We start from the raw sequence: 12,180 nt of genomic DNA, 5'->3' as shown, positions 1-12,180 counted from the left end.
TCTAGTAGGTTGATTAGATTTTTATTTACCTTTGTTGCTCCCATCTCACCTCCTGAAGTTTGGAAGTTACATTTTCGTCTGCTTTCATTTACTTCTCTTTTCTCCTAAGTCATTTTTTATGGGGAACAGTGAACTTTTTAAATATCTACAATGTTCTTAATTTCTCATCTTTCACAAATAAGTTTTCCATATATTTACATGAACTATATTTTCCCTTAATACAGTAAAACCAACATTCTATTGCGTTAGGTTTAAATTACTGTAGAGAATTGTCAAATGATTGTCACTTCTTTGTAAGTCTCCTGTCTTTTCTCTCCATTAATTTTTATAATTTTTTCTTTACTCTCAAGGTTTTGCATTTTCACTATGATAATGCTATTCTTAATTGGAATGATGATGATGATGATGATTACTACTTAATCTTCCCAACTACCCATCAGTGGACACTATCAGGGCTTATTTTCAGTTTTAGAAAATTCTGAGCTGTCATTTATTTGAACATTGTCTTTCAACTGTTCTCTCTGCTGTTTCTTTCTGAATCAGATAGTAAGTTGAGACTGCTTGATCTATCCTCTGTCTTTTGCCTTTCTTCTGTCTTTTGCAAAGTCTCATCTTTCTATAATGTTTTCTGTGGTATCTTCTTAGTTTTGCCTTCCATCTTGAAAATTCAGTGTTCATCGCTATGCAGGGACCAGTTTAACTCTTCTAATGAAACTTCCTTTTTTTTTTTTTTTTGATATATATACCTGTTTTATTTTTGCTTTTGCCTAGAGAGCATTCCTTCTTTCAACTCTGTGAGGATATAGTATTTATTATATAAATTAAAATTTTTCTGTTCTACTTTTTACTTGCAATTTTTTCTGTTTGATGGCTCTGTTCATTCCTTATATGCTCATGGGCTTCCTCATTTACCTTGTAATTCTAATTTTAGAGTTCACCTGTAAGACTTAACTTCCAGCTGATGGGATGGATAACTCCCATCTTAAACCTTTGAAGATGGTTGGTTCTATCTTAAATCCTGAACTCTACTACCATAAGAATAGCAAAAATTCTGATCTTTTATAAAGTATAGCAGGTCCTAGTCTTAGGAGTTAACTCCTCCTATTCCTGAAGAGGGGAACTTCTCCATGCTTATTCACAGGAGGCAGCTTGACTCTGCCTCCCAATTCCATACTCTGTCTGCCACAACAGATGTGTGTTCAAGCCTTGTTCCATGTATCATCAAGACTCCAGAACCAAGGGTAATGTTATGCTTTATGTTCCTTCTGGCCCCTTTTTCTTTTTGACTAACATGTAATAATTGTGTATATTGATAGTCTAATATTTTGACATATGTGTACAGTAGGCACTGATCAAGTCCCTTTACTCACCTTTCTACACAAATACCTTTTCCAAATTCTACTAATCACTATTCCATATTTGGGTCACATTTTTTAATTTTTAATTTTCTAATTTTTATTGTTTGTTCTATTTAGTTAGACATAGCATTAGAATGCATTTTGATTCATGATACACAAATGGAGTACAAATTAGCATTTCTCTGGTTGTACACCATGTAGACTCACACCTTTCAGGTAATCATACATGTGCATAGGGTAATGTTGTTTGTCTCATTCCACCATCTTTCCTTACCCCTGCCTCCTCTCCTCCCCTCATTTCCCTCTACACAATCCAAAGTTCCTCCGTTCTTCCATTATCCCCCAACCCCTTGTATTATGTATCAGCATCCACTTATCAGAAAAAAATTGGCCTTTGGTTTTGAGTATTGGCTTGTCTCACTTAGCATGATTTTCTCCAACTCCATCCATTTACCTGCAAATGTCACAATTTTATTCTCTTTAAGGCTGAGTAATATTCCACTGTGTATATATACCACAGTTTCTTTATCCCTCACCTATTGAAGGGAATCTAGAGAACACGCAGTACTTATCTTTGTCTAGATCATTTTATTTAGCATAATGTCCTCCAGTTTCATCCATTTTGCTGTGCAAGATAGGATTTCATTGTTCTTTGTGGATAACTAATATTCCATTGTGTATTGTTATATTTTAGATATGAGATGTCCCCCAAAAGCTCATGTGTGAGACAAACAAAATTGAGAGGTGAAATGTTTGGGTTATGAGAGCCTTAACCCAATTAATGAATTAATCCCATGATAGGGTTTAACTGAGTGGTTACTGTAGGCAGGTAAGACATGACTGGAGGAGGTGGGTCATTGAGGGCATGCCTTTGGGGTATGTATTTAGTGAGCTGGGTTTAGTCTCTCTCTTCTTCCTTATCTGTATGTCTTGAGCTGCATCCCTCCACCACACTCTTCTCCACCATGATGTTCTGCCTCATCTCAGGCCCTAAGGAATGGAGCCTGCCTTCTGTGGACTGAGACATCTAAACTCAGTCCATGAGTTTCGGCAAAACCTTTCCATTCTAAACTTGTTCTTGTCAGTTCTTTTAGTCATTGACTAAAGTATGTATACATACTGTATTTTCTTTATCCCCTGTTTCCAGCTGTGAGTTTGGTCTCTGGGTCTGGCCCACAGTATATCTTTTAAAGCATTTTGTCATGGTTAGTATTTGTTTGTATTAGAAACCTAAGGTTCCAAAGAGTGTTTGATCTGCCATCTTAAACTTTTTTTTTCCCACATATTCCCAGTGCCTCCTTTTGGAAGAAGAAAAATATTTTAGGGTAAGGATCATAATGAAAACTGTGATTTGGAACTGGGATTATGTTTACTATTATTACATTTATGACAGAGAGAATATGAGTCGGAGGACAAGCCTCACTACCAGTGTAATTCTTACTCTTCTCTAATGCTTTCTTCTGGGTTTATGCACATGTGAGCCTCAAGTGCTGCTTTCTGGGTGAGTAGGAGGTGTGATACAGGTAATGCACATGCCTATTCCCCAACCTCACAATGTACTCTGCACTATCATTTACCTCACAGTATAGAAATAATTCTCTATAGCTCTGCTTTTAGCAAAAGTCAAAAAGGGGAAACAAGATTACCTAAAAAAAGTTAAAAAGTGAGAGCATACTTCTGTGTGGATGAGAAGAGGATGTGTGTGTTCCAAGTTCAGACCATATTTGTCTCTGTTAGAGGAAACATGACTCCTGCTCTGTTCATTGCTGTTGGTGATCTGTATTTGCAGGTTTTTAAGTTTCCATCCTGTGTTAGACTTTACCTCCCATGCATTAAGCTGCCTGTCAATTTGCAGAAACTCTGCTCCAGATGGAAGAGCCTCCTGAAGATTGAGAAATATTTGTTTTATATCTTTTTAATCATAACCCGATAATGGACTTTCATTTGAGCAAATGTATAAATAGTAGATAGTTCTTCTTACTAATTAACTATAGTACACATTGCATTCGGGAATGGGACTGGTTTTATTATTTGAAGTGTTCTTTCCCGTAATAGTTTAACTTTTTTGTTGTTTAAGTTTAGTTGGGTCCAATTGAGACCTGTATATGATAAGCACTGAAGAAATACTATTAGGGAGACCGAGTGAGAAACAAAAGTACTGGATTAAGAAATGTTTGAAGTGCATAAGTTCATTTGTCCTATTTATACATCTTCAGCTGCTCAATGCACTTTTGATAGATTCTTATTCCATCCAACCACTATAATAAAATACCAGAGACCAGGTGGCTTATGAGCAATAGAAATTTATTTTTCAGAGAGCCTGGAAAGTCCAAGATCAAGGTGTTAGTAGATTTAGTGTCTGGTGAGACCTAGTTCCCCTTCACAGTGGTGGTTTCTTGCTGTGTTCTTACATGTTGGAAAGGGGCACAAAGTCCTGGGACCTATTTTGTAAGAGCACAATAGGCTCTGCCCTATGATTCAATCTCCTCTCAAGGGTCCCACCTCCTAATACCTTGCAGGGGCAGGTAAGGATTTTAAATATGAACATTGGGGAGATAATAACATACCGACCATAGCCAATGGCCTTCTTCAGAGGGCATGTTGATTCTGATAATCAGAGAGGTCCAGCTGGAAATTTTCTCCTGGAAGCCGAGGAAGAATCCCGCTGGTGATGTGGATACACTGGGGTCAGGTCTTGGCTCTGCCCCTTTAGAATCACATGGAGTGAGAAGTTCCATCACCTCTTCAAAACCGTTTCCCTCATAAAAAATGAAATCGCTGAACTCCATCACCATGTGGATGAAGTGGCTGACCCTGAATGGGCCCATGATGCCACCATCACTCTCACTGGTACAGAATCACTGGAAAGATCAGCTCACTTTGACCAATCTGGCCGTGGAATAGAGACTTAAAGCAGATAGTAACAGTAAGCAGTATATTTAAAATATACAGAAATGGTATTTCCCAAGGAATGTTTTTTGACTCTTCTACTGGCACTGCACCAGAACAAAGGATCAGACTGTGATAACAAAGGAAGAAAATCCTAAAGACCAGAAGTTGTCAAGTGTGATGAGTTACTGTTAAATTTGGAGGGTTTCTATTTCTTAAAATTTCCTAGAAAGGCTCTGAGTTTATATGCATATACTGGACCGAAGATGCCTCTGAATTCAGTTTTTAATCTGACTTCTTCCTGTTTCTTCAGTTTTATCATTGTTTTCAGACTCAAAGCATCTCCTGTGGAAAAGCTTCTTCTTCATTGATTTCTTTCTAGATTTTTGACTTTTGCTTATGCTTTTCTTCTGCTCTCTCTCTCTCTCTCTCTGCTTCCCTTCTACCCATCCAAAATTCACAAATAATGGTGCAATAATAACAACAATACTAATGAAAAGCAATTAAATGGCTAGCATGATTGATGTTTACCACATGTATTAAAAATATGTTCTCCCAACAGCCATGACAGGTATGATTCTTTCAGATTCGGAGGAAAAGATAATGAAGCACAGATACAGTTACTAATTTGACCTCTTATGCATGGACTGATAGTAAAGTTAGGATTTGGACATTGGTTGCTGTAACTCACCTGTGCCCTGTGCTTTACTTAGATGTTAAACTAGTGACTCTCATAAAATAGACTAATAACATGCACTTATTTGTGTGCCATATATTCTGATTACATTTTCTCATTTATGAAATAGGTATTTGCCTTCATTCTACAAGTAAGGAATCTCAGATTATTTATATAATTTGCCTAAGCTTAATCAACAAGTAAGCAGCAGAGTTAAGACAAGCCCAGCTCTGTCTGAGGATAAGGCCTGTATATGTTTTCTTCATTCTGCTGGATTTTAACCATGTTTGGAGGCCTGCTCCTTTCTAAGAAATCTTCTCCATAGTAAGTAAACTTTATTTTTCAGAAGTTTTATAGAGTATTTTGTTTACACACTTTGGCAATTAAAAATAACCTATTTGGAATTTTCTTGAATATTTCCTATGTAAGTTCCAGAGGTTTTCTTTTCTTTTCTTTTTTATAATTGAGACTGAGAACACCATCTGATACACATGGAGTTTGCATTCCTTTTATATTGTAGAGGACCCTCCACGCACAGGGCTGGGCTTTTTGCCCTCAGTTTAGATTTTCATAAATTGATTGGTTCATTGATGTGTAATTTCTAAACTGCTAAATTCCAGCAAGTTTACTGATGTCCTCATACCAAGAGAATTTGGGATATATGAAATATACTTCTGGATTAATGCATTTAAGATATCACAAGCAGATATCTCACTTATTATAAGAGAGGAAGGTGACAATTTTTTTCCAGTTGATTCAGAAGGAAAACAGCTAAGGAGTCTCATACCTTGCCAGCGGGGCAGAGGTCTAGGAAGTGCCAGCCAGTGTTTTGGGTTTGGCATGCTGAGTGTCTCTCCCAATAGGGTAGGCATTTCTTGAACACCTCATTGTGTGCCAGGCACTGTCCTGATCCCTTTAGGCTTCATCATCCTATCCTCCCACACACAAATGTTTACATACCAGGTAAATGCAACCTGGAAAAGTCAAAAGGCGTATGTTCACAGACCTATTAAACACCCTAGCCAGAATTTGGTTCTGGCCTCTTAGTCACTGGACTTGGCCCCTGTATACTTGGGGAAAGTGGCTATAGGCAAGGGGAGTACTTGATGCTTTACCCGTACTGAAGTATCATAGAAGCAAGGAGAAGAGACTGTCTAGGGCTGTGTAGATGAGGATTAGGTTTATAAGTCCAAACTCAGATAGATGTGAAAGGCCCAGGTTCTCAAATCTGGGGAGAGAAGTTGATTATGAAATGCAGCCCAGAAACCACAACTAGCACACACTGATAAGGCCTTGCTTCCACCTTCATCCCCAGGCCTTGTGACTTCCATCTTCCAGGAACCCTGGAGCCACAAGCCTTTGCATCTGCTGTTCCTTGTGCTTGAGCACTCTTCTTATAAGTATGATCACCGGCACACATGGTGTGTATGAACCTCCTCCCCTGATACGCACACACACACACACACACACACACACACACACACACAGGTCAGTTCCTTTTTAAGTCTTAGATTCGAGTTCAAGATCACATCTTCAGCAAAGCCTCCCCAGACGACCACCCAGCCAGCCCTTGCCCATCCATCATAGAGTACAATGTTCACCTGCTGCCTGCCAGGAACATGGTTATTACTTCAAAGAGTGTTCTGCATTTGTGATTGAACAGTCATCAGTGTGAATATTTGATCAACTTTTCCTCAGCATATTAGAAAACAAGCCCTTTGAGGATAAGACATCAAGTTGTTGGTTCTTTATTCTGTATCCACCACCTGGCTATGTAAAATTGTAAATGTTCAGCAACTAGGTGTTCAATGATGAACAAATCAGTGAATGAAAAATTGTAAAGTTCCAAATAATTTATCTCTAAAATAGGAATGATAATATTAATTAATACAGAAGTGATGGAAATGAAACGAGGTACACTGGAAAGCACCCAGGAAAACATTGCTGTTGAATAAAGACAAGTTATTTCCCTTCAGCAACAGTAAATACAAGTAAAACTAGTGCCCACCTGCCCTCCCCATCATTATGTAGGGTAATATGGAACTTAGCTCAGGTTCCATGTTCCAAATTTTCAAATTATGATTGTGTGAACATAGTAAATTGTCTCTGAGACTCACTTTCCAGTCAAAAACTGAATTAATACCCTACAATGCTTGGCGAATCAATGTGTCCCATGCACATCATTCTTATTGTTATTGTTTTCCTCTTTCAAAACTATCTGGTAGCATAGTGTTCACTTCCTGTGCAATCAGCATGACTTTTTAGAATTTTCATGCCTATTTCTCTTTATTACCACCTTGGTAATCTTTTCCTTTTACCCATCGATCTTCTTTCTATTTTCTGCTGGTTGGGAGAAGAGCTAACCAGTCAAGGTACTATCGACCTGCCCCAGGGTTCATGAACTTAGGTGGAATTCCAAGTTTGGGGATTTGTTGACCAAGAAATCACACTCATATGTGGGATTCATTATCAAGTCTAATACATTTCCCTGTTCCAGACCCCAGAGAATTATTTGAAGACTGTGAATTATTTGAAGACTGTTTTTATATTTGAGGCAGGAGGGAAAATTGTAGAGGAGTATTATTTCTATTGGCCTTTGTGAGTTCAAGTGTACAGCTGGTTAAGGAGAAGCAGCCACATGGTAAGGTCTGGTCCCTGTCTGTCTGTACCTAGTCCCATCCCCTCCTCCTGCCCCCACTCTCTCACCCCAGGACACAAGCCCTTCTTGATCTGATTTGTGAATATTGGACTCTTCTCTCTCGATTTCATTCTGGAAGGTAAGAAAGTGCCCTTCTTAGCTTTCAACCTGCCTCCCACGCTTGTCATCTCAATTCAAAACCTTCTGCAATAGGAAGTTTTAACCTAACAAGGTTGTCAGCATCTGAGCAAGGCTAGAAAGGGCCATGGGCCAAGTGATCTAAATCAAGGTTGATTTTATTCTGGTATATTTTAAATATATAAAACTTAGAATCAGAGGAGTATTAAGTTGGGAAATATAGGGTAAGAAAAATATAATCCTTCAATTTCCTAGCACAGTAAAGAACTTTCGAGGCTATGATTACCTTTCTATCCCTTGCTTTTGAGCTTTGAGGAGAATGTTGTTTTCCCATGGTCTGCATATATTTTTCTTGGTACCCCATTTTCACAACTGTTGTACATAGTCCCACACTTTTAAAAAATATATTTTAGTTGTCAATGGATCTTTCTTTTTTACTTATTTATATGTGTTGCTGAGAATCAAACCCAGTGCCTCACAGGTTAGGCAAGTGTTCTACCACAGAACTACAACCCAGCCCAGTACCACACATTTTACACCTGCTTGTGTGGTATAGTCTTGTTTCAAGAGCACTTAGTAAAGGACTCTGATAAATGTGTCTCTGAAAGGGCTAAAGCATTGTGACAGGAATATCCTAAGCCTGGTGGTATTTGAAATTTAGGTCCAACGAGGGCATGTTATTAAAATAAAAATTCCTGCCTTAGACTCTGATTACCTTCCAATTCTTGCATGCTTAGTTCTAAGGAAATAAAAGAAAAAAAAATATAAAAGGTTTTACTTGCTGCAGTTTCAGCTATCACTGCTCTGTTTGAAAATCTACAGGCCTGGTATTTGCTCTACTGACTGGACATTTCTGAAATAGTACCACTATCAGGTAGATCAGATTGTTGGCAAAGCTTTGGCACCAAAGAGACTCAACAAATACATTTCATCACACTGACCCTGTGCTAACAGCAACTTTATGTGGATAACCTCATGGGAATGGAAGTTGAGAAAGAGCTATTTCAAGGCTGCCAATGCCTTAATCTCTGCTCTGTTCAAAATGCAAACTTGCTGCTTTTATGCTCACAGTAGTAAAACAAATCTGTGGGATTTTTTAATCCTTAGCATGGGAAGGTAGACAGAAAAGTGGACAAGGGGAATCCCACAAAAATTATCTACAGTCACAGCAGAGGGAAGAAAATGGACAGTAAAAACACCTTCTTCATAAAAAATAAAAAAGAAAACAAAAAAGAAAAAAGTATGCAGGAAATTCACCCAACCTCAATTACAGGAGGGTAAAAAATAACTTTTATTTGAAGCACCAACACTCAGTTCTTTGTTAAAGAAAACTAGAGTAACACTGCAGACTTGAAGGCTCCAGAGTTATCAGGGAACTGTTTCCTGGGAATATGTTCACCCGTTCCATGCAGCCTGCTTAATAAAGGCGAATGAACAGTGCAAATAAATTCTGTAAAACAGACGAGTGTTCCAGGCTTTGTTCTAACAACCATGATATTGATGTAATGGAAATTTCAGGAGATGTCAGATCAGCTCTGCCCAGAATTGGATGACTTCCAGAGGGACCCTGATTATTTTTTTCAAAGCCAAGGGATGGCCTGGCATCCAAGGCTTCTGTGTGCTTACCCAACCAGCTCTTCCCTGGCTGGGACGAGGCTGACAGCTTTCTGGGGAGACCCGCCCTCCACCAGATTGTAGAGTAGAGACATCACAGTTAGATAGGGGATTCACTACAGCCCCAAGGCCACGAGGACTGAGACTCACTTATCTTGTCACTGGTCTCCAGAGTAGCAATGGGAAGGGTTCCATGACCTTGGTTGCACCATTATCTGAAGCAAGTCTGCCTGTGACCCTGGGATCCTTCCATTCCTTCCACACAATCTTCCTAACTATTAGAGGGGTTCTGGAGAGAAAGGGTCTCTGAGTGGTTTTCAAAACATTGGGAAAAAGGCCCTCTGTCCCTTTTCTGTGTTAGTCATTACCAAATGAGGGTTCTCCACAGGCAATTTAAACAGTGTGGTAGCTTTGTTATGACTATATAGAGTGATTCCAAACCTATTGAACCATTTTTTATTGTGATTTATTTGTGTTCCTTAATTGGAACAAAATGGTACAGCATTCTATAATAATGGTACCAAATCCTTCAGCTCATAATAATGTGCAATGCCACTTTTTTTTTATTTTTCTTTTTTCTTTTACGGGGTCTGGCTATTTAAGTTCGTCCTAACTACTTGTATGTCTGGGTGTGACATTCCAGATTGGATACAACTGAGAGAGCCCTGCAGTGTTCATTTCTAAATCTAATCCTCGCAGCCTTGTTATCTTTGTCGGAACAACCTAGTAACTGCTTCCTCAATGTTTTAATTTAGATTTCGGAGATACACGAGGAATTTAGATGTTATCCCCCACCCCCCCACCCCCACCTTAAATATGTGGCAGAGCCGCCCTGTTTCTAGGACAGGCTAAAAAGAAACAGATCAAGCAGCAGCGAAGCCCTGAAGTGTTATTCTAGGGAGTTTTCAGATTTTAGTCCTTCTGTACAGTAGTTGGGCCTCACTTGGGGATATACTGCACAAGAAAATAGCCTTGGCATGGCCAAAAGATTATGGTGATGCTCGTCTGATGATAAACAGGAGGCAGCTAATTGATTCAGTTTTGTCTTTCAGGGGGTTGTAAATGAAATAGAAAAATTAAAACAACTCCTATTTCTTTTACTATGAATCTTGAATGCAAACATTTTTTTCAAGTCCCTTGCACAACACCATGCACCTTTTCAAAAGTTTCTTTGGAAAGCCTATTGTTGAATGTATTTAAGTTAAAGAATCCTTTGGGTGGGATTAAAAGGGAAGACCAAGTCCACCGATGCCTGGAAGTTTTTTTCCGATAAACATTAGTAGTCCTTGCTAGCCCAGAATTCTGCGGCGAAAAGCAATTGTGGCAATTACATGAGACCATGCTTGGACTCTAAAATACCTTTGCATCCTGTCCCCCACCCCCAGATTTTGTCCTTGAGAAAGTCAGGTGTCCGTGGTTAGTGTATCTGGACACTAAACCAGATACCCAATCCAAATTCGGAAAAGACAAAGAACTATTGTGATAGGATAAATGCTTCCTTCTCAGGCAGCATTTGCAGTTTCACTCTCTTTGTTTCTCAGTTCTCCGCTTTGGTGAGGTCTGTAGCAGCTGACAAACAGAGCCTAAAATTTAAGACAGTCTGCAAAGGTCAAGTCCGCTTTCCTTGCACTTTTTGTGAAAGAAGAGCCCAGGCATCTTGCCTTGGAAAAGTAGCAAAAACAAACAAAAGAGAGGCTTAAACATTTATCTGTTGGAATTCTTTTGCATCCTGGGCAACATCCCTGTATTGATGCTTTTGTCACATCATTGAGCTCTGTTGTCAATAGAATCTTCCAGAGTTTTGGATTCTGAGACTTCAAGATATGATAAAGCAGTGTGTTTGAAATCTTGAAAAAAAAAAAAAAAAAGCAGAAATCTAAACAAGGGTGAAGGCAAAGAGAGTTGGGATAACAAAAAGAAAAACATGATACTTGCTTACTAAGCCAACTTCTAAGTGTAGAGCACTCCAAGTTAATTTCAAAAGCTAATTGCGAGCGTAACTATTGTGATCTTTGTAGGAAAATCCAATAAAGCTGTCAAAGAGCTTTAGTATTAAGTGCTCTGTGGTTGGGGAGATATCAATTTGTTTTCTTTTGGATTAGTTTATGCCTTTAGTCATTTAGGTGCCCTTTTTGTTTGTGATGATTTAGTTTTTTCTGCATAAATTATAGCCATTTTTCCATTATTTAAGCAAAGGAAACAGTTATAGTTTCTACAAAATTTTGGCAGATAAAGATCGGCAGGGAAGCAAATACCCATTATCTTCTTTTAACTGGCTCCTCTGCCTGTAACTGTATCCTTTCAATTCCCCCACAAAAGTATTTCAGGTTGGGAGCACAACAATCAAGACTGTTTTTGTGAAGAGCAATGTATACTTCTTAAAATAAGGATTCCCCGCTAATCAAATTCTCGCCACAGGTAGAATATGTTTGCCTACATGTTAGATCTGGCACACCAAAATGGCGGAGGTGCCAGATCTGAATGACTAGAGTCAAATCCCATGATGCCAACAAACAGAGAAAAATAAACTCCAAAATCAAAAAAGTCTTTATCTGTGAGACAAAGTTGGGGGTTATGGAGAAAGGAGGAAGTTCTTCTGGGAAATATCTTTGATTTTCCTTCTCTTTCTGCTTAGAAGGAAATATGCTGGATACTTTCATTTAGAAAGCAGAGGTTACACATGTTGTTTGCTCAAAGGAGACAGGTTATGTGACCCGTTGACATTTTTGCTCAAGGTTAGTATTATAATGATGTGTCCTAAGGGCTTTCAAAACCTTTAAAAGAAAAAAATGATGTCTATACTTCTATACTGTTGATGTCAGTTTCTCTATGGATTTTATATTTTTAAGTCTTTGACTTTGCCCTTG

The sequence above is a fragment of the Sciurus carolinensis genome, chromosome 8, assembly GCF_902686445.1.
Source record: "Sciurus carolinensis chromosome 8, mSciCar1.2, whole genome shotgun sequence".
NCBI classification, from domain to species: Eukaryota; Metazoa; Chordata; class Mammalia; order Rodentia; family Sciuridae; genus Sciurus; species Sciurus carolinensis.
The sequence above is the reverse complement of the archived record's forward strand: the minus strand, read 5'-3'. Positions refer to the sequence as shown.